At 40.2% G+C, this 26,001-nt stretch overlaps 1 protein-coding gene across 3 annotated transcripts in view; it reads right to left on the minus strand.

Annotated features, from left to right (window-relative positions):
* The window catches only part of JAKMIP1 (janus kinase and microtubule interacting protein 1), a 175,348-nt gene that overhangs the window by 92,223 nt on the left and 57,124 nt on the right, over positions 1 to 26,001 (minus strand). For all 3 annotated transcript variants that reach the window (XM_049797894.1, XM_049797896.1, XM_049797893.1), the window contains exon 2: positions 22,008 to 22,200. The gene's annotated coding sequence lies outside the window, so the exon portion shown is untranslated. The remainder of the gene's footprint in view (positions 1 to 22,007; positions 22,201 to 26,001) is intronic.

Here is a 26,001-nt window from a genome sequence, read left to right on the forward strand (position 1 = left end):
ATTCATTATAGTGAGCATTTTAAAAATATAATTTATGAAAAAACAGGAAATGTTGTTAAATTTGTATTTTATTTATGTTTCAAACCTACCTTATAAAACACATAAACACTGGTGCTACTCTGATTTTACCCATAATTGTTGATTCGAGAAAAATAAATTAGCAATATTCTTCCAGTAACTTGAAAAAAACCCTCTTCAGTGAGTAGAAGAAAAGAGGAATTATTGTTCTTAATAAAGGAATATCATGCTATTAATCTATGGAGTTTCTATGATGCTAACGACTAAAACTAAAAACTAATCAATATATTTCATCCAAAATCCTTAACTGTATGGAAAATTCAAATTCAAAATCAGTTGCTAGTGTTATTTCCCTGGTCAATTTGTAATGAAAATCTAACATAACGTAGATGTGCAAATCCAATCTATAATAATTCCACAACGTTTACAATGGTGGAAGGGGAAATGAATTGTTCTTTATCTCAAAGGCTATCTGGGGTATGCAGATACTATCGAGGAATTATTCTTGAAATCCTTACTAAAAAAAAGAAATTCCTGATTGTCGTGGTTTCAGCCCGGCCGGTAACAAAGGACCACGCAGCCGCTCGCTCACTCCTCCGCCCCCCTCCGGTGGGATGGGGAGGAGACGGAGGAGAGAAAAGGAAAAGAAACTGGAACCTCGAGGGTTGAGATAAAGGCAGTTTACTGGGACAAACACAAAAAAAGATTACAACAACAACAACGGCACTAATGAAAAAAAAAGGTATACAAAAAAGAGTGATGCACAGTGCAACTGCTCACCACCCGGGACCCGACGCTCCGCCACTTCCCCCACCGAAAAAAACAGAGACCACCCCCCGGCCCGCTCCCCATTTATATACTGGGCAGGATGTCACATGGTATGGAATAGCTCCTTGGCTAGTTCAGGTCAGCTGCCCCGGCTATGCCCCCACCTCCCAGGTTCCTGTAAAAATTAACTCTATCCCAGCTGAACCCAGGACATTATCCACCCCTTATTCTATACCATCTACATCATGCCCAGATCTTACTTTTTTTTATTTTTTTTCCAATCAACCACTACAACTTTCCTTGTCTTATATATAAGTATATGGACTCCACCCCCTGACCTCGCACACACACACACGGTGTTCCTTTAGCCTATGGGCTATCCCTCTAATGTGTCCATCAATTTTGGGGCTCTATCTGTTGTAACAGTTCTTCAGGATAAGAGAGAGATGGTGTGAGATGTTGGGTTGTTGTACGCTGCCTCTGGAACTTGTGGCTAGTACATTTGGTGCAACTCATGCCCCTGGTCTGCAGGTCGAAGATGTTGATCTTGAGGAAATTGGTGGGTGCCAGTTCAAGTTCTATCGCTGTTGTACTTGGCTCAGTTTCAAAAGTCCATCCTGTAGTCATTTGGATAATTCTCACAATAATACCCTTGATATGGCATATAGACACTATAGATACAATGACATGCATTGGCAGGTTATTTAGCAGTTAAATATCATACAGCCCAATTCACTGGCTATTCTCTCCCAAAATCAAATCTCCCTGAGGTACACATCGAACCTCCCCATCCTTCTGCATCACCCACCAGGTGTACCCAGGTCCTTGAGCAAAAACAACCCCTTGAATGGGTTTGCTTCTGCTTGAGGGAGGACTAACCCAGACTGTCTTTCCTAACATACTCCTCATGCGCACTACAGGGACTTTATCCCCTTCTACAGTATGTGGAACTCTTGGTTGGGCGGGGCCAGCCCGATTGGCGGATCCTCTAGTATTAACTAACCAGGTGGCTTTTGTTAAATGTGTATCCCAATGCTTGAAAGTTCCACCCCCCATCGCTCTCAATGTAGTTTTCAGCAGTCCATTGTACCGTTCAATTTTTCCGGAGGCTGGTGCGTGATAAGGGATGTGATACACCCACTCAATGCCATGTTCTTTGGCCCAGGTGTCTACGAGGTTGTTTCGGAAGTGAGTCCCGTTGTCCGACTCGATTCTTTCTGGGGTGCCGTGTTGCCATAAAATTTTCTCTTCAAGGCCCAGGATAGTGTTCTGGGCAGTGGCATGGGACACAGGGTATGTTTCCAGCCACCCAGTGGTTGCTTCCACCATTGTAAGCACATGGCACTTGCCTTGGCGTGTTCGTGGGAGTGTGATATAGTCAATCTGCCAGGCCTCCCACTGTTTATATTTCAGCCATCGTCCTCCATGTGACAGGGGTTTTTGCCGCTTGGCTTGCTTAATTGCAGCACATGTTTCACATTCATGGATGACCTGTGAGATAGTGTCCATGGTCAAGTCCACCCCTCGATCTCGAGCCCATCTATATGTTGCATCTCTTCCCTGATGGCCTGAGGTATCGTGGGCCCACTGAGCCATAAATAGCTCACCTCTACGTTGCCAGTCCAGGTCCACCTGAGACACTTCAATCTTGGCGGCCTGATCTGCCTGGTGGTTGTTTTGATGTTCTTCAGTGGCTCGACTCTTGGGTACATGAGCATCTACGTGACGTACTTTTACCACTAGCTTCTCTATCCGAACAGCGATATCTTGCCACAGTGCGGCAGCCCAGATGGGTTTACCTCTGCGCTGCCAGTTGCCCTTCTTCCATTGCTGTAGCCACCCCCATAGGGCATTTGCCACCATCCACGAGTCAGTATAGAGATAGAGCACTGGCCACTTTTCTCTTTCAGCAATGTCTAACGCTAGCTGGATGGCTTTCACCTCTGCAAACTGACTCGATTCACCTTCTCCTTCAGCAGTTTCTGCGACTAGTCGTGTAGGACTCCATACAGCAGCCTTCCACCTTCGATGTTTTCCCACAATGCGACAGGACCCATCAGTGAACAGGGCATATTGCCTCTCATTTTCTGGCAGTTTATTATACAGCGGGGCTTCTTCGGCCCGTGTCACCTCTTTCTCTGGCGACATTCCAAAATCTTTGCCTTCTGGCCAGTCCGTAATCACTTCTAACATTCCTGGGCGACCGGGGTTTCCTATGCGAGCTCGCTGTGTGATCAGTGCGATCCACTTACTCCACGTGGCGTCAGTCGCGTGATGCGTAGAGGAAACTTTCCCTTTGAACATCCAGCCCAGCACTGGCAGTCGAGGTGCTAAGAAGAGCTGTGTTTCAGTACCAACCACTTCTGAGGCGGCTCGAACTCCTTCATATGCTGCCAAGATCTCTTTTTCAGTTGGAGTATAGCGAGCCTCGGATCCTCGATATCCCCGACTCCAAAACCCCAGAGGTCGGCCACGGGTCTCCCCAGGTGCTTTCTGCCAAAGGCTCCAGGTAGGGCCATTCTCCCCAGCTGCAGTGTAGAGCATATTTTTAATATCTTGTCCTGTCCGGACTGGCCCAAGAGCTACTGCGTGAACAATCTCCTGCTTAATCTGTTCAAAGGCTTGTCGTTGCTCAGGCCCCCATTTAAAATCGTTCTTCTTCCGAGTAACTTGGTAGAGAGGGCTTACAATTTGACTGTAATTTGGAATATGCATTCTCCAAAAACCCACAACACCTAAGAAAGCCTGTGTTTCCTTTTTATTAGTCGGTGAGGACATAGCTGCTATTTTGTTGATGACGTCCACAGGGATCTGACGACGCCCATCTTGCCATTTTACTCCTAAGAACTGGATCTCCTGCGCAGGTCCCTTGACCTTACTTTCTTTTATGGCAAAACCAGCCTTCAAAAGGATTTGGATTATTTTCTTCCCTTTCTCAAAAACTTCTTCTGCCGTGTTGCCCCATACGATGATGTCATCAATATATTGCAGGTGCTCTGGAGCTTCACCTTTTTCTAGTGCAGCCTGGATCAGTCCATGACAAATGGTGGGGCTGTGTTTCCACCCCTGGGGCAGTCGATTCCAGGTGTACTGGACGCCCCTCCAAGTGAAAGCAAACTGAGGCCTGCACTCCGCTGCCAAGGGAATGGAGAAAAATGCATTAGCAATGTCAATTGTGGCATACCACTTAGCTGCCTTTGATTCCAGTTCATATTGAAGCTCTAACATATCTGGCACAGCAGCGCTTAGCGGTGGCGTGACTTCATTCAGCCCACGATAATCTACTGTTAGTCGCCATTCCCCATTGGATTTCTGCACGGGCCATATGGGACTATTAAAGGGTGAGTGAGTCTTGCTGATCACTCCTTGGCTCTCCAGTTGGCAAATCAGCTTATGGATTGGGATCAGGGAGTCTCGGTTGGTGCGATATTGTCGCCGGTGCACCGTCGTGGTAGCAATTGGCACCTGTTGTTCTTCAACCTTCAGCAACCCCACAACCGAAGGGTCTTGGGAGAGACCCGGCAGGGTAGACAGCTGTTCAATCTCCTCCGTCTCCAATGCAGCTATACCAAAGGCCCAACGGTACCCTTTTGGGTCCTTGAAATACCCCCTCCTGAGATAATCTATACCAAGGATGCACGGGGCCTCTGGGCCAGTCGCAATGGGGTGTTTATGCCACTCATTCCCGGTTAGACTCATTTCAGCTTCCAATACGGTTAGCTCTTGGGATCCCCCTGTCACACCAGAGATACAGATGGGTTCTGCCCCTTTATAACTAGATGGCATTAGGGTACATTGTGCACCAGTGTCCACTAGAGCCTTATATTCCTGTGGGTCTGATGTGCCAGGCCATCGAATCCACACTGTCCAGTAGACTCGGTTGTCCCTCTCCTCCACCTGGCTGGAGGCAGGGCCCCTCTAATCCTGGTTAGAACATCCGTTACTCACTTTCTGCACACGTAAATCGGAAGTCCCTTCAAGGGGATCGGAAATGAGATCAGCCCATCTACTGCGTCTGGGGGACTGCTCACGGGAAACTGGAGCAGCAGTTTTCCAAGAATTCTCTTTTCTGGTTGCTTTTTCTCGCAACTCCTGTACCCGTGCATCCAAGACTGAAGTGGGTTTTCCATCCCACTTCCTCATGTCCTCTCCATGGTCACGCAGGTAAAACCACAGGTTAGCCCGTCGAGTGTACTTTCTCTCTCCTCTCTCCTGGGCAGAGGAACGCTTACTCCCAATAACTGCGATGCGGGCCTGTACAGGTGAGGAGGAGGACAGATCCACTTTGAATTGCTGGAACTCTCGGGACAACTCCTCCACAGCTGAGACACAGGCCCGTAGGGAGGAAGAGAGACTCCCTTCGTATTGCCGGAGTTGGACAGCCAATTCATCCACCGTTTGTCCATAGCCTTCTCTCCAGGACATTACTGCCAATGAGTTGGCATAGGTTGGTGGTGCACTTCGTAGAAACTTCCGCCACATGGGTTGTGTGCATTGGACTTCATCTGGATCTGTGGGTGACTGCGCATTTTCTGGATCATTGTAAATCACCTCCAGCACGGCTAATTCTCTCAGGTACTGAATACCTCTCTCCATGGTGGTCCACTTGCCTTGGTGACATGTAACTTCATCCCTGAAGGGGTATCTTTCCTTTACACCTAACAAAAGTCGCCTCCAGAGGCTGAGGACTTGTGTTTTTCTCCCAATCGCCTTGTCGATGCCCCCTTCCCTAGACAGAGATCCCAGCTGCTTGGCTTCCTTACCCTCTAATTCCACACTACTAGCCCCGCTATCCCAGCATCGGAGCAGCCAGGTAACAATGTGCTCACCTGGGTGGCGGCTAAAATCTTTTCGCATGTCACGCAACTCACTCATGGATAGAGATCGGGTAATTATTTCAGGTTCTGCCTCTACCTCCTGTTCTCGCGATGACCCTGGTTCATCTTCATCTCTCGCTAAGCGAACTGATTTCTTTGTGTGTTTCTTTTTCTGTACAGGGGCGACTGATACTGGCACAGGCTGGTTCTCTGGTTCAGCTGCAGTGTCTGTCACCGGGGTAGGGGTAGTCATGGTACCTGTTGTCGTGGTAGGGGCAGCCACGGTGCTTGTTGTCGGGGTAGGGGCAGCCACGGTGTCTGTTGTCAGGGTTTGGGTAGCCACGGTACATGTTGTCCTGTTTTCCATCTTTTCCCCCTTTTCCCCCCGAGGGTGCTGCATAATATCAAGCAGTGTTTGGTAGATATTGGCCAGAGCCCAGCACAGTGCAGCGAGTTGTATGTCTTTGGAATAGCCACAGCATTTTTCTTTCAAATATTCTGTCACTTCATAAGGGTTCTGTAGTTGTTCGGGAGTGAACTTCCAAGTCACTGGCGGTGAGAAGTTCTCTAGATACTTGCCCATATGCTCCCACATGCCGTGCCACCCATGAGTCTCCAGCTTTGGGGGAGATCTCTGAGTGGTACTCTTAAAGAGCGTTTTTGTAGCCCTAAACAAGACCTGAAACATATTCAGGAGGCATAGCACTAACAGCACATTGGCTTGCGCATCCCAAGGATATTCAAAATTCTCAAAAGCTGTTGTAATTAGTCGGAAGGAGAAGAGGGAGGTGAACGGACGGGGGGAGGTATCCCCCCCTAATTTCCCCATGGATTGGGTGTAATTACCAATAAAATCCGACAGAAGGCGCCCAAAGTATGGAAATGATATCACTGCCTCATACAGATACCAGCTTAACCTCATGACCAGTGATGTAATCATTTCATAAGTCGACATTGCCCAGTACAGCAAAATGATAATCCCAATCACTCTCCCAGAGATGAGATACGCAACTACAGGCAATACATAGAGCATATAAGAGCTTACAAAACGCCACCATGTAAACAAATGAAACAACATTGTGACTAACATCTATATATCTAAGAAATGCGTTTGGCAAATTTGTTTCAACACGCTCTGGCCAGATCTGTCGTTATCTCAACCCTTCTGCCCCTGTTCAGGCGCCAAAAAGGACTGTCGTGGTTTCAGCCCGGCCGGTAACAAAGGACCACGCAGCCGCTCGCTCACTCCTCCGCCCCCCTCCGGTGGGATGGGGAGGAGACGGAGGAGAGAAAAGGAAAAGAAACTGGAACCTCGAGGGTTGAGATAAAGGCAGTTTACTGGGACAAACACAAAAAAAGATTACAACAACAACAACGGCACTAATGAAAAAAAAAGGTATACAAAAAAGAGTGATGCACAGTGCAACTGCTCACCACCCGGGACCCGACGCTCCGCCACTTCCCCCACCGAAAAAAACAGAGACCACCCCCCGGCCCGCTCCCCATTTATATACTGGGCAGGATGTCACATGGTATGGAATAGCTCCTTGGCTAGTTCAGGTCAGCTGCCCCGGCTATGCCCCCACCTCCCAGGTTCCTGTAAAAATTAACTCTATCCCAGCTGAACCCAGGACACTGATGCAGCCAGATTATATAGATTTAATTCAGTAGATGATTAACTAAAGTAAGGAAACCAAAAACATCCCTCACTGGCCTGGCTACATGAATTTTAACCTCATCAGATTCCCCCATCCCCACCCCCATCTCAATTACAGTTTGGAATAAAGAACATTTACGTGATAGACATGTTTGCTTTTCCATCAGTAAAAGAAGAAGGTGAGGCAACTGTGCTTGATGTGGATATACATGACATCCAGAGAACCAAAAAAGAGATTTGATATGTGGAGTGTTTTGAAATTACCACACATACTTTTTTCAGAAACAATAATCTCTCCTGACCGTACCATGTTCCCAAGCATATTATGAAGATACTAGACCATTCAATATGAACATCTAAACTTATATTTATGCACTTCAGGGGATGGCCTGTCTCTGAAGTCCTGGTCATGTATAACTCTCAATGACTGCAGATGTCATGTTCTATCCCAGAGTCACCATCACTCAAACCCTTTAATAAACCAGGTCCTACAGTAAGGTACCAGAATAATGCTGTTGTCTACCTTTGAAAATGTGGGGGTCTAAATATAATATGCATTATTTAAAGCTGTTCAAATTACCTGTAGCACTTAAATTAGCCTTAAAAATAAAGAATTCAGCACAACCCTTTGAAGTACTCTTTAGAATTTTAAAAAATGGGAATCTCAAAACCTTGTTCTCAATCTTTTTCCTGTAACTTCCAACAGTTTAGAATTGTACCTTTCAGGTAAAATAAAAGCTTAGACCCAGAACCTGAAGAAAATCACCCTCTTCTCTTACAGGCATTAAGAAAAAAACCCAAACCAACCAAAAAACCCCAAAACCCCAAACCAAAACAAAAAACAAACCCCACAACCCATCAACCTGCCTTGGTGGGCATAGAAACATTTCCATTTTTACTCTTCCCTAGATACATTTTCCAGCCTATCTATTTCAAAAGCAGGAACTATGGCAACACAAAGTCTCTCTATATACTCAGAGAGGCACAAAGCACAGACACACAAGGGCTACAGCAGAAGAGCACGCATCTTGATTCCAGAATGAAAGGGTTAGAACCAGCGAGTGCCTAGATTCCCTTCTAGTTGACTACCCACATTTACTGTTTGGATAAAGGTCAGGATTAAAAAAATAAAATAAAAAAATTAAACTTGTAAACACAATGAGAAAAAAGAAGGAAAAAATATTCTACTCTGACAGAATTTTACTTTACTGACTCAGAAGCTTCAACCAACAACCTATTTATTAACTCACCATATGTCAGTTGAGAGGCAAGTTCACAAAGCCACCACAATACAGTCCCACCATCCCTCCATGAATAAAAATAACCACTTCCTGCGCTGTGAGTTCTATGCACTTATTGCAAACCTTAAGATCGTTTGAATATATTTTATATTTCACCAAAAAAAAAGGATAGGAAAGAGTAATGGATTCTAAATCACAAGTCACCTTTTCAGCAGTCTCTGGAATGTACCAAATGTCTCACTTTACTTGCTAGGTATAGGGGCACTTGTAATTCAAGAAAAAGAACAACAACAAAAGAAATAAACTTGATTGGATTTGAAACAACTGTTCAACAGTTTGAGGGACTGGCATGTGAGAGATCAAAATATTTAACATGATTAACAAATTATTACTCTATTTGTGTTAGACATTTTGGGAAATCCATTAAATTTCTAAGGTATCTGGAAAATCAAACAGCTGAACAGTGTTCCAATCATAACTTCCAATTTCTGTTCTATTTGCTTTACAGATTTAAAGGATGTACTTTATCACTACCTCAGTCTCTTCCCCAGTTTTTGCAAGTAAGGCCTAGAACTAAGTCATGAATTGCTCTGTGATGCTTCTAGATATTAAATATCAATAAAACATAACAGTAAATAAAATTAATTACTGCAAAAAACATGGAAGTGTAGTATCAAAGATTTTTGATTACTTAAGAGTAAGAAAAGAAGGAACAATAGTTTCTGGTGAAAAACAATGCCTTTTAAAGAAATGCAAGTCTTTAAACATGATTCTGTACTGAACACACAAAAATAAGTGGAGGGTTAGATCTTCAGAGAGCGAGTCTTATGGTAATAAAAAGTAATTAAGAGGAATAGTAAGTACACCTATAAACTCAAGTAATAATTATGGATAAAAATAACATGGCAACAAGAAAAATTTACTAAGTGGTGTCACCCAAATTTCAGCATTCCAGTCTTCATTCAGACTTGAATGTTATTCACCTTCAACATGATTTTTGGAAGGTGAAGTTGTTAATGAGTCATCTCAGCTGAAACGCCAAGCAAAAACACAGGTATAGGGAATAAAAAAAGCACTTCTTCATCTAGACACTTTGCCTCCACATAGTGTTTTTTCATTTTACTTTAACCTTTCTCTTATACTACTGAAGAGCTCGCTATGGACTACCCATAACCCTCTTGTGAACGTGAGACATAAGTACGTTCTTAGTACAGCACAATTCTGAATATTCAAGAAGTTTAAAATAAATTTTATTACCTAGCACCTGACAATAGTAAATGCAGTGGACACAGGTACAATGTTAGCTTCAGAAGTAACTGCCAATTCACCTATGTTATAGCTTAAAAACCAGTCATCATCAACCAGTGACTGTATGGGAAAGACAACTTTCATAGCTCCTAATGCCCAAGGCACATTTCTCACAAGGTTCAGATGACCTACATTTCCTGCTTCAATTCTCAGTTCTATGTAATAAAACGTGGCTGAATGGATAAAAGCAAAAGCATCTCTACAGGATGTAAAATAATACTTTTCCCAGCCAAAAAAATACAAACACAAATTATTAGAATAATTTTCTGAGCATATTGTAGACTAGTCACATTTTAGATACCCATTCATTAGCTACCTACAGAGACAGATCTATTTCTGTAACAGTAGAGCTTTTGAGGGTTATTCTGAATCCTACCCCACTCAGGGAAATGCATAGTTTCCTTACAGTGGAACGCATTTGTAAGTAAGTGCCACTTCTGATTTTTTTGGTGGATAAAAACAAAACCAACAGCTCCACAGTCATTTTGCAGATTCACAGCCTAGTCTTCAAACATTCTTGCTTTAATAACAATATACCTATAGTCCAAACTATATAGAAAGCAATCACCAGGAAGGTCTAAGTATTTTTAACTGTTATTTTGCAGAAAGACCTCATAGTAACATAATCCTGTTGAGCACAGTTGAACAGAGGTAACTTCTTTGCTTGGTAGAGATTCCAATGTAGCATGAATTAGGCTTTTATGACACCTCACTCGGAAGGTTCATAGCTGGTGATACCCTCGGATGAGCATAGTATTTGTAAGTCAGTCAGCTCTTCTGCCAAGGACAGTAATTGCCTCTATTATTTTTTCAATGGCACCTAAGGAAAGGTGATCTGCTGAGATTCTCTATCTCCAGTCTTTCAGAAAATTCCCATTGCACCCAGGAATCAGTAGCCATGTTGTAATATCCCATCACAAATCACTGCCTTCCAGGTCCTCATGGAGCAGTTGACAGAACTAGAGTTTGGCAAGCTTTGGAATGAATTTCACCAATGTATTTATCTTCGCTTCAGTTAATTGGTTGCCTGTGTCATGTATGCATCTGTTAGAACACATGCAACTAAAATATGTTTCCAAGTCACTGCACACCACAAAAAAAAAAACAAATCAAATTATATCAAACTCCTTTAAACTGTATATACACACCCTCAAACATATGAATACCTACTACAGACAACCATATAACAGTGAATAATTATTTTTGATTGGTACTACTGCAGGCCGTTGGATAGCATCCAGTACATTAATGGCCTCATTCTAGTCATAGGACATAAGCAGCCCATCCAAAAAAAAGCTAGCTCTAAATTTACAAGAAATTATCACAAGTTAATCTGCAGTAAAAAAGGGAATGTTTGAGCTGAAGAGGACAAGGCAGAGGGAAGGAAAGGAATCTCAAATGCATTTAGTCACCAAGATGAATTTGACTTTATTATGTATACAATTTTAAAAAAATCTGTGTTAAAGCTATTTACGGAAGGGAGGGTATCTTCAATAATCCTTGCAAGCCATTTAGAACAGGAACCACAGAGCAGTTGCGTGATGGAAAAGGACTTAAAGGAACAACAGGTCTCTGACTTTATAGATTACTTTGGAGGGCAACTGAAGGACTGGTTCAAAAATGTGACTTCAGCTGGACTATTTACTGTGACTACAGGCAATTGTCACTGCGATTCCACTGCCAAGCAACAACAGAAATGCAGTCTTTTGGGTGCAAAAATGCTAACCTCTCATATGAGACCCCTGTCTGATATTCTGAAATCCATAATCTCCTCAAATTGCTACAATGACTGAGGTCAAAGGTACTGGAACAGCAGAGAACAATCAAAATAACAAATTTACATAGCGGGATGGGAACAAAAAGCAGAGGCAAATATGCACAACAAATGTGTTTGCCCAACACCACAGCTTGTTTGGAGAGATCTGTGTAGTGCCCAGTACAGCTGCCTTACAATACAGCATTACCCAGTCTTCGTGCAGAAAAGCGGTGGAAAAAATTGACTCCGCTACAGGCCCCCTAGGAGAGCAAGTGAACCAGATCTCCTCCGAACCACTGTTGCCACACACCTCCTCCAGCTCAGCTGGCCCCTTCAAGACCCTACACAGATGCAGTCTGCAACACCCCTTCTGCACTACACAACACTGTCATACACTAGGAGTTACGGAAACCTGGATTTGAATCTCTTCTGGAGAAGTGATGAGCTAGATCCCAGGCCCTTCCGGTAAATAAAAAAACATTCATGGGCTTCAATGAATGATCATTCTTTATCAATATTTACCTAATTTCACTTGTAGCACTGTTTTGTGGATTAACCATTAAAATCACCCTACTACCCCTGTTAAAAGACAAACTGCTACCAACAGCACTCCTGTGACACAAATAAAATAAAAAAGACATTAGCACAAAAAGGCAAAGTTCAAATGCAACTAAAATAATAAAACAAAGCCCTCACTCCACAACCTTTCCAAACAGCTCTGCCACGGAGTTAGAGCCCTTTAGGGTGCTGAGTTAACTGCAACCCCAGAGAGGCAGCTCTAGGCAGAGCTCTGCCTCTGGTCTCCGTGCCGATTCCTTCCTTTTGAGCCTGCACAGAAGACCTGACGAGATGCCTGCTGTCTAGTGCAACGTACGTCCAGCCTCCTACCCGTCTGATTGTACCGTGGTGTGATGCAGGGAGATCCCTGGGCCTTCCCTGAGGAGCAGCACTCCCTTTAAAGCTTAGTATTTAAGGGCAAAAACAGGAGCAGGAAGAAAGGGCAAGTTGTAGCATTTCCCAATTAGGGCTAGACAAATGGCAAATACAGAGACAGATTCTAATATCTTTATTCACTGTTGCCCCACAGATTAATCATCCTGTCAAATTTAGGCTTTTAGATTATACCGGACCACTTTTGTTTAGTTATTCACCTGATTTTTGCAGGAAGGTTCCTTTGGGTTTGTTTTTTTTTTTTTTTCCTAAAACCATCATTATTTTTTTATTTTTATTTTTATTTTTATTTTTATTTTTATTTTTATTGTAAAGGGAATAGCTAAAACCTGAAACTGGAAAAATGAAAAATTCTTGGATGACGGCTGTGTAGAAAATGTGCAAGACAATGGACAGGCTTGGGGTGAGGTGTTCAGATTCCAAATTGATGACTCAAGAGAGAGGTGGGACCTCTAAAACTAGGGTAGTCTAACACTTTACTGAATGTTGAATATTTACTTTATTATTTTGTAAATCAATAGGACAGACCTGAGAGGTCAAGTGGGTGTAAGGAAGAGAAAAGGCGTATCTGGATGTGACCTAGTTACCAGCTGAGCAGTGAGGCAAACAGAAGTGGCATGATTCGATTCCACTACCTCTGATCTCAATAATTATTGTGTGCAATTAATCACCTTTACTAAACCTGCAAGCTCCCTCATATTGTGCCAGCCAGCCCACGTTCCCACCTTACTGCTCCACTGCAGAAAAATTACACATCTATGTGCAGAGCAGCAGGAGCATATCAGTCAGCACAATCAAGTTATAACGCTGAGCAGGTTAGTGACAAAACTTCCTCAGCTACCAAGGGGAAGCTCAACTTCAACAAATCTTCTTACTAAAATCAGGACTTTTAGCCAAAAGGAAGATGTCAGCTTATTCCAGTAATATAGGAAGACTGATAAAAGAACATGCTTTATTTTTTCCAAAGATGCCAATATGCTCTACTTTTAAAGCCAAGTTCTTTGGTTCCTGAGATCAAAATAAATATATACAATACATAGCTGGCAGTGCTGTTGCTTAAATTTTGAAGACACAGAATCTCCCAAAAGGACTCCTGCTCAACTTCAGTGTTCTTGAAGTAAGACACCCCACATTCAAATCTAATTTCAAATCTAACTGGATAATAATAATAAAGATTGTTTTATGAGCAACACATGGTGTAAGGGTTGATGGATTTTGGTTCCATCTATGGTTCTGTCAAAGATTCCTTGTACAACCTTGAAGAAATCACTTAACCTCTCAGTAAAACAGGTATTACACTTGCCTACCTCAGAAATATATTCTGAGGACAATATTAAAATGTGAGAGACTGAATAGTGGTTATGAGAAATGCGGCTTATGAGAACCTAGCAAGAGTTTACAATTGTTAGTTGGCAGGAATCATCAAATTCAGTGTCCCACAAAATTGCAATTCCCTCACAAGATCTGTTAACTTTCTCGTAAGAGTGCTCTGATAATCAGCCAGCTAACGTTGGCATCTCAAGTATGGATATTTCAGTGAATGGTGATTGGAGTTAACAGAGCTTAAGTCACTCTGGTGACTGGCTGATGCAACTGAATCACCTGGGATAAAATATTTAAACTGGATATTTCAGCCAGACAATAGCTTCTTTCCTCTCTCAGCTGTCTAAATTTTGAAAGGGAGCAGTGCAGCAGCCAGTCAAATGCACAACTAGATACTAACACAGCAAGAGCCTGGAGACAAACTGTCATTTCTTTCTCAGCTTAAACAGGACAGAGACAAGCATGACAAAGCACAAGAAAAGCACAGAGGAGAAACTTTGTGAACTAAAGACTTTCTTTGTGTAACCCTCCTTCAATATCCACAAACTGAAAATGTTTCACCATCGTGAGAAGACTACCAATAAAATACCCTTCTGGTAACTGCCAGCAAATTTGATTCAAACCATGCCAGGCTTGTTGGAAGGGTTGTTGGCAAGTTGGCCACCAGAATTATGAATGTTCTTTCTGAAGATGCTTAGCGTTGAATGTGGTAGCCATGAAGACTTGCAGAAAATACTGTTATCCAGACACATGTAACAAAATTGTAACTTTAAGGATAGCATCCCTCAGAATGTTAAAAAACAAAGACACATTCAATCTTAATTCAGCTTAAAAAGAGAAACATGCTATTAGATATAAATACAAAACTCCAGAATAACTCTGTGACAAGCCACTATAGACTATGAGACTGACTGCTGCCCAATTAGTGTGATTAGACTGTCCTAAAGTATTTTGTAATTCAGAAATTAAACAATGCACACAAATACATATATATATATATATATATATGGAAATAAAGCTTCCTAAACTTGAAAGATTGGTTAGACACAGAACAGAGATTACTTGTACACGCAGTTTTGCGCTTTCTAGTAAGCAAGTTGTGCATCCAACTTATGGGGGTATCCAACTTATGGGGGCACAGCATTGCTAGCAGTGTATCTCAAACTGCTGAACACTCTCATAGGCAGGCTGTTTTGGTCATTTAGGGGAAATGTGATTTATTGTTCACTCTGAGGAAAACATCCTTATCCCTTTTACCTATACAACATTTTTCTTGCATTGGGAAATCAAGTTTTCATTTCAGTATACTGTTTCAGAGAGCAGACCGTGAAGACGGAACAGTGGTTTATGTAAAGTTGGGGCCAAGATGTGTCACCTAAAGGTTAAAGGAGTCCCTGTGGCTGAATGAAAGATATTTATGTTTCATTCCTCATGAACACAGCCTCCTTCTTCCCATGGTGCCTGTAAAGGAGGTCGTTCCCTGCAAGTTCTAAATGCTTCTGTAAATCATCTTTGACCACGAACAAAATCTTTATTCAAGTTGCATTATCATGTATATAGGATAAAGTAGCAATCCTAACTCTGCGTCCAGCTGTGTAAAAATATATACATATTCATGTAATTTCTGCTATGAATTGATCTTAGTATTCAGTTCTGTCCCTCTCCCCACCTCATCCCCTAAAAGATGTGGCAGAGGGAAGCCTCAAAAGTTAGGGTGCTGGCAGTGACTTTACAGGCACGCTTAGTCTTAATGAAGACTCAGTGGAAAACATGGAAATAGGCATTGCCAAAAGAACTATTCTTTCCACATCACACATTATCTCCTTAAACTTCAGGTGAATCTCTGAATAAGATTTTGCTTTAAGGTTAAGGTTAGCACAGCTATGGCAGTAACACTGCAATTTTTCACCTCTTAAATAGCAAAGCTATACTAGCAGAACTTTAATTAGCTGATTCCAAAACAGGAAGGGGAAAAAAAACATTAAAAAAAAAAAAAAAAGGTAGTGGGGGTGGCAGAATGCATATACCCTGGGGAATGGACTACCAGAACGGAGCCTGCTTAAGAAGGCTCTAATAAAAGAAGAGATCTAATTTTCTCGGTGATGTAGCTCACTTCTTATTACTAGCCTAAATAAGAGTCCTATCTGCTGTTTGTCTGCTCTTTCCTCACAACCACCGGTTCCCAAACACAGAAGAAAGGAAAGGAAGAGAAGTGCATATCAGAAGAGGAAGAGGAAAAAAATAAAGGTGAGATGAAAGCTGAGAGTTACACACAGATCAAGACTTAGTTGTTACCTGCATACCCTGCTCTTGTACAGAAACGGGAAAATGCTGAAATGCTGCCTGTTTCAGTGAACAATGTGAAAACTGGGAGCTCTTAAGCGTGACCATATTCTTCCCCCTCCCAGGGAATATAAATTCAAATGGCTATGCTACAAACACATACTATTTATTATTTTTTTAGCAGCAGAAATCCGGAAACATCAAATCATAAAGATCTTCACTAACACTTCCCAAATGTAAGGGATTAAGGATAGGAAGTAACTAGATGTTTCCTTTGAGATAATGCAGGTAAATAGTAAATAGCTAGGTAATGGGTTTCCTTTCACTGTCTCGACTAGAGGGTCCACTTTAAAATCTTAGATTGATCGTGCAAGTTAATTGAAATGCCCTTCTATTACGAAATTTCTCTGTTTTCTTGGGTTGTAATAACATCCAGCACACCTGGAAAGTGCTCTCCACCAGCAACATAACTCCTTTTCCCTGCTCCCCCTCTTTCATTGACTTCTATTAACTTTAAAAAAAATCATTCATATATAGATTACTATACGTAAGGCGGGGGAAATAGAAAATTATGCTTGTGCAGGAAACTGTTACAGCTGCACTCTTGCAAGCAGTTTAACACAAGTTCTTTTACTTGAGAAAGATGGGAAGTCAGCTTTCCACAGTTTCCTGAAAAGCACAGAAATACTAAACCACCACTGTTGAATAGATGGAATAAAGTCTAACTGATCCCAAAGGCAAAACAATACCAGGTTAAGGTTCAGAAGCATAGTAAAGTACTATAATTCTTTTGCAACCCTTTCCACCTCTTGTCTGTAACAACCAGAAGGCAATAAAGTCTTTCCTCAATACAGAAATGCAAGCTCCTCAATGAGGCAATAGAAATGTTTCTGCTACAGAGTGGACACTTGTCATTTACATCTCAGCATATTCCCTCACCTGGTTCCCCTTTGCTTTTCTTAATTTTAAACTAGATTTCACATAAGTCAACCAGAATTTATTTACCTCCCCCAAACTTTTACTTTGGTTTTAACAGCAAGAAGTAGCGCACAGGCTAGCAGGGTTGTGGCAAAGATGCTTATCAAGCCTGGAAAGCACTGTGTTCAGGGGTTTCCAACTAATCAAATTTAATTTTTTTCTCCTATTCAAACAATTTAATTAATTCTGATCCCCTCCACCCTTCAACATTTTCCATCTTGGTCATCTTCAGGACTAAATACAGATTTGCATCCCTGATGGTCCTGACTTCAGAGCACACCTACAAACCCCATCATTCTGTCTACACAGGAATCCCTCTCAGACATACTAGTCTGTCACACTCTAACAAACGTGAATTGTCAGCTTCTCTTACGCCCCTTTCCTAAAGTGTAAATAGAGAGAATTCCTCCTGGATCATGAACCAGTACTGTCCCCAGGGCAGGGCACTGTAAAGATAAACGTGATAAATTTTCAATAGCCAGTAAAACTTCTGGTTTTGATAATATGGTGTTTTTCCCAGAAAATAAATGCTTAATACATCTGTTTGTTAGTTTGGATACAATCTCTAAGCAGTCGCTCAACATCTAAAAATAATTCAGGTAAAGAGGATCACAGAGATTCAATCAGTGAAATAAATTTCAGACTTCACAGCTGACAAAATTTATTTCTTCAAGATCAAAATACTTACAGAAAGTGAATAAAACAGAACTTAGAAGAATACCTGAAAATGACACCATCTAGTACCCTATGCTAATACTGTATCTTCAAATTAACATCTCTGATGAGCAAGCAATTTTTCAACACAAATCAGAACTCTGTTGGTCGATTCTGCAGTCATGAAGTGTATTTATGCAACTCAACTCCACCCAGACCCAAGAGAGCGTATTCACTGGAAAGGGGTTTTTTTTCTTCATTGTGGTGGGTTGTAATTGCTAACTAGCATTGCCGGGCTGATGCTCTGTTTTATTCAATTCAGTTTCTATACTTACACATATGGTCCTATGAGACACTCTTTCTTCCCCATATTTTGCCTTCCTCATTTCTGTTTCCTGCTATTACCAGCACACACAAGAGCTACCAATATATTTTTTAATAGGAAATGTTAGTAAATGTGATTCTACTAAATATGTTCACAACTGAAGTAACTTTTCAAACAAACTTGAGGTAGACTTTCTAGTTTGTGCTAAAGTTTAGCTCTTGACACAAACACAGAACCCAGCCTCACTAAATAAAAAGTGAACTCAGCTGGGAGATGGAAGTGTTTTGGTACGTAACATTTTTCAGGCACACTGGCTGCAAATTTCATGTAAAATATAGGATGTGCAAAAAGATCACGCAAGGCAGAAAAGGAGTAGAAAGGTCTCAATGAATTAAACAAAAGTCTGATAGAAAGAAGTTTCCTCAAAATAATACATTACACCACCCTAGAGTACTTGATTGTAGAACTGCAGTATTGAGCTAGTGAAATTGATTGTTATTGTCCAAGCTGATTATAACATGGAGACACATAAAGGCACATTTTAAAATATGTTTTTGCTTAAGAATAGTTGTAATGCAAAGATCCTCATAATATACTTACCATAAATCATATATATGTATAAATATAGTATGTGTGTAAGTGCACAGAATGGGTTTCCTTCAGAATGGGTAAGTTTGAGATAATTAGTGTCCTTCAAAACTATACTCCTGAAAATCAACATTTATAGAATGCTATGCACAAAACATGCCTTTCCCCCCCACCCTGACATATATTGCCCTAATCAAATCACACTATCAAAAGTATTTAATATTTATAACACATCGTTCAGTGCTATTGAAGTTACATATTAATTGAATGGAAGAGCTGAGAAAAACAAACAAAAAGCTAGAAAGACAACCATAACCACGAGAGAGTCTATTTATCAAGAAAAAGCACCAGGTATTACAAGGACAGTATATCCTAAAGAATTGTCAAAACTGCCAACTTCATGGTCTCTCACTACTATTTATTGAATGCGTACCATGTAGGCTATAGGTTTCTCACGGTTCATACCTTCTTTTTCCATTCATGCTCATTTATGAATATACAAGGAGCTTCATAATAGACTGAAGATCTGTTATGCTTAATATTGGACAGCAGGTCATATACATGAGACACCTTTCCAAGGTGTCAGAAAAGTTTACTTCATTTTCTTCTTAACATCGCTTGCAAACATTCAACACATAGAGGAGTACTTTTAGATGACCAAGTGAAACATTACCTATCTTATCTCAACACGACCATTACCAGCCACAGACTTATCTAACAGTAAAATGCATGCGGGAATTCTGCCAGCAGCTGTACAGCTGTCAGCTACCCAAATGCACTACCTTGGTATATTTGCAAGTAAGAGAAACTATTCAGACACAAGCATGTTATACTACTTCTTTTCTCTGTTTGAAGAGTAATGGCTGTAATCACACGGCAGGGAACATAAGTAATATTTGTACAGAGGATTAGTCAGCACAGATGGATTGTTCAAAGTATGTTAAGAAACAAATGGAAATACAAGAGTAATACCAAAGTTTATCTAAATGTTTTTTCCATCAATTTAAAGAGAGGAGAAAAATATCAATTTTAGCAGATTTCACAATAAGTCAGCAAAACAAAGAACGAGCCATTCTAAAAATGTGCCCGGCCCTATACCGAATACATTGCAGAAATCCTAATTTTTCACAGAAGCAGCCAGTCTTTCTCTAAAGCAAAGTGCCCGCATATAGCTGCACAATGTAACAGCACTGCTCCTGCATGAATCTCTGTGTTTACACAGCCATTCTGAGGAGACAGTTTGGAGACATCAGAAACAGTCTAGCCAAATAAATAAGGCATTGATATGCAAGAAATATGACTAATCAGCTAAGACAAATAGGGACCACATAAGGAGGGAGTTTTTTTCCTGTAGCATTGGGAAATGTGCATAAGCAATCCAGAGGATGAAATCCCTCTGCTCAAATTTTCATAAGCTAGCTCCAAGTAATAGGAAGCCTTCTTATAGATAATTCGCACATGACAAAATCACTTTCCAAAATACATTAGTTGTTGAAAACTCTCTCATGTTTTGAGTGCTTCATTTTCATTATGCAGAGTCAGCTAAATAAAATATTAAGTCTAAATCAATTTGTTAATCTATGTTCAACTGTTTGGATGTACAGGAACAGGACAGGCTAAAGGACAATGGAGTGGGGGAAAATCTTTAAATAGCATTCCTTTGAGATTTAAAAATCAAAATGCATTCACCTTAGCAGAAAGCCAAGTTATAAGATTCAACAGCTGGTTTTAGAGGTCAGCATTTTAATGTTTTTCAAAATCAGTATCATCTACTTTCTGTTATTATTAAGTAGATATGAAGATGATTTTTCTAGATACATCTATGACTGAAGCTCCTTATGTATTTACCACAAAGAGTTAAACCCAGTCAGAAGTAAATGTTGAACTGCCCTCCCAGTTACAGAAGTGAGAACTTAGGGTCACATTAGTTTATCTGTTGCCCCCAAAACAATTTTAGTTACCAGAATTATTCTCTATAATGAACACCAAATTATTTTAGACATACTATTTCACTCTTTGTATGTTGCTTTATGACTACACTTAAATGAAATTTTCTGAAGCATTAGAATCAAAGATACTAATAAACTATTAGCTGTATTTGGGTGTCATAGAAGACAAGCAAATACTACTGAGAAAGGCCGTAAGGTATGTTTTCCATCCTACATTTTTTACTTTTCTCTTTACTTCTTCATGAATTTTTCAGTAATGATTATGCACTCCACAGCTGTCATTTCCCATAGCACTTGCCTTACTCAGGGCCATACTTTACCCCTCCATTCAGAAATGAAAAGTAAGTGTACACTATGCACGATACCAAATATAACAGCAAGGTTCATGAGCAGCAAAGAGGCAATAATTTCATTATGTGAACTGCAAAATATCCACTAGGAAAGGGCATTTCCTGCATTACTGCTGCTATCCTTTTCTTTCTGCATTACAGTTTTCTGACAAACCTCGATTATATTTGCAACATCTCTCTAAACAAAAATATCATTTCTAGGGGCTAGTGGCATTTTGCTGCAGTAAGGACAGCTACACAGAGTGGGAGTGGCCCAGTTCTCCTAATATTTCTGATCTTAGTAACTGCATCATCACTGCAGTTCCACTGCAGGTTTACCACAAGATGAAAAAGCCAGGAATTACACAGTGTTAAACTGTCATCAGCCTTACCGTACTTCTCCAATAGGAGGAGACTGCTACTCTTCCCCATACAGTAGAAGGTCCTTGAAGCAATCAAAATACTGTGGCGGTCTCTTATACATAGCATATATAGCTGCCTTCTGAATACCCAGACTTGTGCATATTATAAACACATAAAAGTCACCAGAAGTCTGGGAAAGTCTGTCAAAGAAGCTTAGCATCCAACTGAGACCAAAGCAATTAAAGCCCTTCTTCTTTATTAATGGTGACAGGTATAGCTGCAGTAAGACAGTGGTCAAGTTAGCAAGCATATGATCAACATAAGACACTGAGCAACATTCTGTACTGCACATTTTAGATGCCACGGGGGCAGGGGGAAAATGCCTTACGAAATTAATAAAGAAAAATCATGAGTAAGAAAATGTTTATATCATCAAGAAATTTATTCACTGAACACAGAAAGTCACTATGTAAATAGAACCGTATTCAAGCAAAGACAAAAACTTAGTACATATTTGGTTTACTTTACTGCCTGCAAATCTGGTTCAGTTTAAAGTCTATCTCAGTACAAAAAAAAAAAAATTCAAACTTGAAGCTTCAAATTATATTGTCTCTAATAAATTGATAACATCATATCTGTATTGTAGATTCATTCTCTTCCTACCCAACCAACAATCAACATGCTGGCAACACACAGTACCTTTCTTTTGCCCAGGTTTCTGAGGCAGTTGTGTTTGATTTTAACTTAAAGAGGTGAATGCTGAGCAGCACCAGCAGCTAAGTCACTAGGTATGTTTGTACTGGGACTTTCCACACCACAACTCCTAGTCTTGTTGGCACGTTCTCTTTTTCATCAGCAAGGAGGGATTTCTGAGCAGTATTAGTGACATCATCTGTTAAACAAAACCAAAAAAAGAAAGAGATTTAGTCCAAATCAGATTTGATTAACAGCTTTGATGGTAGCAATGAAATGAAAAAAATATTTACACAGTGTAACAAAATACAGCAGAATAAGGTATCATGCAAAATTACAAGTGTGGCATCTTTTTTCTGTTAAGAACAGATAAGCAGAGGCTAATTCATGGTCGTCTTTGCTAGATGATCCTCAATGAAAGCAGGATGAAAGCTGCTAAACTACTTCACAATTAGACCAGGTCAATCCAGACTGTTAACTCAGAGTAGCTAACACTAAACTTGTATTTCATTTCAACACGAGTTACTTGGGTTTGAGCTACAGGCTTAAATTGTCATGGTGGCCACCTATAAATTGTCACATACAGACTGGCCATTGCCATGGATCTTTATAAATACCAAAAATATACCAACATAAGGAAGTTATCATGTGTCCTGTTGAAAAGAGGACAAGACTGAATTTCAGAAAACCTGAACTGTGTTTTTTCTGTGTATAACTCTACTGTACAGAGAAGGTAATGATGACAATTCCTCTCTGAAAAAAAAACAGTTAAAAGAGGTGCATAAAGCCTTGATATTGTTTCACTTCACATTTCTTGATAATATTCAACATATTTTGATCACAAAAGAAAACAACAGAAGCATTCAAATTTTTGTTGATAAGTACTACCTGTTAGTTTGGATTGATATTTCTCATGCACAGAAAAATCTATTTGCAGAAATAAAATGATCTTTATAGAGATATCTTTATGGAAGATAGCACTCAAAGCTTAATGACTAGCAGAAAGTCAAGTTCCTTAATGAGTGTCATCTACCTCAGCTTTCCTAAAGTCTCTAAACACCTATGACAGCACCTTTATTTATGCTGTGGAGTACAGAAAAGAGAATAAAGTCTCCTCAGTAATAAATCTTCTCATAGTATGGCCTTTGTGTTAAAGTGTAAGTCAGGGATTGAGTAAAAGTTATTCAGACAAGGCAAACAAATTTCAGCAATGTCAAGTGCAGACATGGCCATACTGGGGACTCCAGCGCAGAGAGCTGGCAGACACACCACAGAATCCATCAAACTCCCTGTCTTTTGGGCAAAAGAACTAGAAGCCAGACAGGATACCCCATCTAAAGAGCACTGAAACTTGATGGATATGTCTATTACCATGTAGACGGTTCAAGTCTTCACAAAAAGCTGTACTTCACATAAAACACATCAGGCTTGCATCCAATGTTACCAGTCCCAAAAACGTAAGTCCTAAATGATTTCCTTTGCTGGGAAATATTGCACTCATGTCTAGTGGTTTGTTTAAGGTTCCTGAGTCAATTCTGTTAGTTGGCTTAAAAACTAAAACCTCAGGGAATAACTTCCCAGCTTATTTGTTCAATAAAGACAGCAATCTAGGCAGTATTTAATGGAGAAGGAAAAAAAAAATATCTGCATACTCATTTCCTTAGGGCCAAATTCACTGCTGTGAGAGAATACTTTTGAAGAGGATGAAAGTACAGCTAGGGCCAGATCATGGCAGGAGATCAAAGTGCTGAAACAGCTTAGTCAGCATCTTTAAGTAGCACAGAAGGTTGGCAAAGAGGACTTCAATTTACTTATACAGTAACAAACCTCCTCAGGGAGAGAGGGAGGCCAACAGCCTCTATTTTTTATGACGTCAGATACCCCCCTATCTTCATCATCCTTTTTGAGTTGCCCTGTTCATAAATATTCCAGTATTGTTATTCCATGTAAACCACCATTTTGTTGCTCTCTTCTGGCCTTCCAGAAGCAATCTGAATACATTTGAAGAAAAGGGAAAGAGAAGGCCTTCCCATGTTAACATGTTAACATAGAAACATCTAAGAGAAAGCAAGAATTTACTTGTAAAAGACAAGTAAAGACAGCGGTCAGGCCAGTAAGATGACAACAAAACAGAACTATACTCACAAAACTCAAAAGAAAAAAAGAAGAAAACCCACAACTTCAAATTCATAAGTTATCTGGGTAAGTTGTCTACATTTAAAAATGTACTTAAGTTTTAGCAGATCTATTCATTCCACAGTATCAATTCTTCTAAAGGAGAAGTTCTTAGATTCCAGAAAACTCGTCATTAAGATTAACAGTTGTATTTAAATTCTCTAGTAAATTTAGAAATAAAAAGTATCTTAATAATATTTTTGGCCAGGTGGCCTCCCTATATAAAGTGAACAGTGGTTACAAAAGCTCTGAGAGAAGGATGAAACATAGATCTAGAACCTCCAATTTCAACTTGCAGTAATAATAGCATATATAGTAAAAATAGTATAGTAATGTGACCATATCTACTTTTTAAAGTGGATGTTTCAGTGGCATACCATACCAGTGAGAGTAAAAAAGAAGAGTAATTGGCAGTAAGTCTTGCAGAAATTATGGCAAATTTGAAACATTTAATTATGCCAGTCATTAGAAATTGTTATGAGTGCTATTCACAACGAATTACCAGCCACCACTGGAAACCTACAACCCCATAATCCTTCAGTAATCTTCCTATAGCTTCTTAAAAGATATGGTAATACAAAAATAACTTAAAATAACTGGACACTTAATTTCTCATTTCCAGTAACTGTGACGCTAAATCTACTTCTAATTGCAGAGGGGGAAGGATAAAAAGGGGAAGCTGTTGCTGTGGAAATGTATCTTTTAATGTACAAACAAACAAAGCATAAACCACACTTGTTCAAATTCATTCAGAACATAAAATATACCATGCACACCAAAAACTGCTCAAAGAACCAAAACTATTAGAGAAATAGTTTGACAGATGAGTTGATGTTTAATAAATTACTGATTTCGCTCCATGTAATAAAGTCACCAACATACTCATACCCTGTAGTTATGGCAGTACATGCTAAACAAAGAAAGTTAATTCAGTTATGTTCTTTATTATATAATGGCTCTCTAGATAAAAGTTCAGTGTTATAAAAATGAAGGGTTTATTTCTGTTTACATGGCAATGACTTGCAACACTTGTTAACAATTCCCAAATAGTTAGGAAAGGCCAGAAAGTATCCAAGTTTGTTTGTTTGGGTTTTTTAATTACAAACTTAAATACATAGAATTTTTGGTGAAAATTCTGTTTCTCACACATTATTCTATGATGTCAGGCAGCACTGTCTCTTGACAGCAACATAAATTTAAAGGTAAGAGAGTAAACACTGATGCCAACCTCCACTCTTTCCTTTAGATTCCCAGAATAGACAAAGCACTCAGATTAGAGATTTTAGCCAGATCTGTTCATATGGGACATCTTAGCCCATTTTAACTCTTAAACAGATTTGCATTACTTGTAGAAGGTTTTAAAAAAAAATTACTAAGGTGGACAGATATTTTAGATTTCTTCTTGGAAAGTAGAAGAGCTGAGGACAATTCCTCTGACAACTGGGGTAATGTCATGTACAGCCCATACATGCAGGGTCTGTGGAGTACAGGGCCGGGGGTAAGAATCTCAAAATAACTCCTTTTTCCACATAAGAGAGGTACTAACCCTTCCTCCTGTCCTCCACACCTCAAACAGCAACAGGGAGGGTCCAACCCTAATATTCAGAGCAGACAAATAAGATAAACAATCACATCCTTAGCATGAGGTAACAGCAAAGTAGTTTCCCTGAATATTTCAGAAGCCCTCCCTATATCCTTGTACAGCTGATCTATATTCTGAAGACTTTTTGGAAACAAGGTTTTTTGGTGTTAAAATGACTATGCATAAAACATGGAAGACGGTGACAAAAATGACCCAAAATAAAAGGCAGTTCCTTTGGGAATA

This window comes from Accipiter gentilis, chromosome 3, assembly GCF_929443795.1.
Source record: "Accipiter gentilis chromosome 3, bAccGen1.1, whole genome shotgun sequence".
Taxonomy (NCBI): domain Eukaryota; kingdom Metazoa; phylum Chordata; class Aves; order Accipitriformes; family Accipitridae; genus Astur; species Astur gentilis.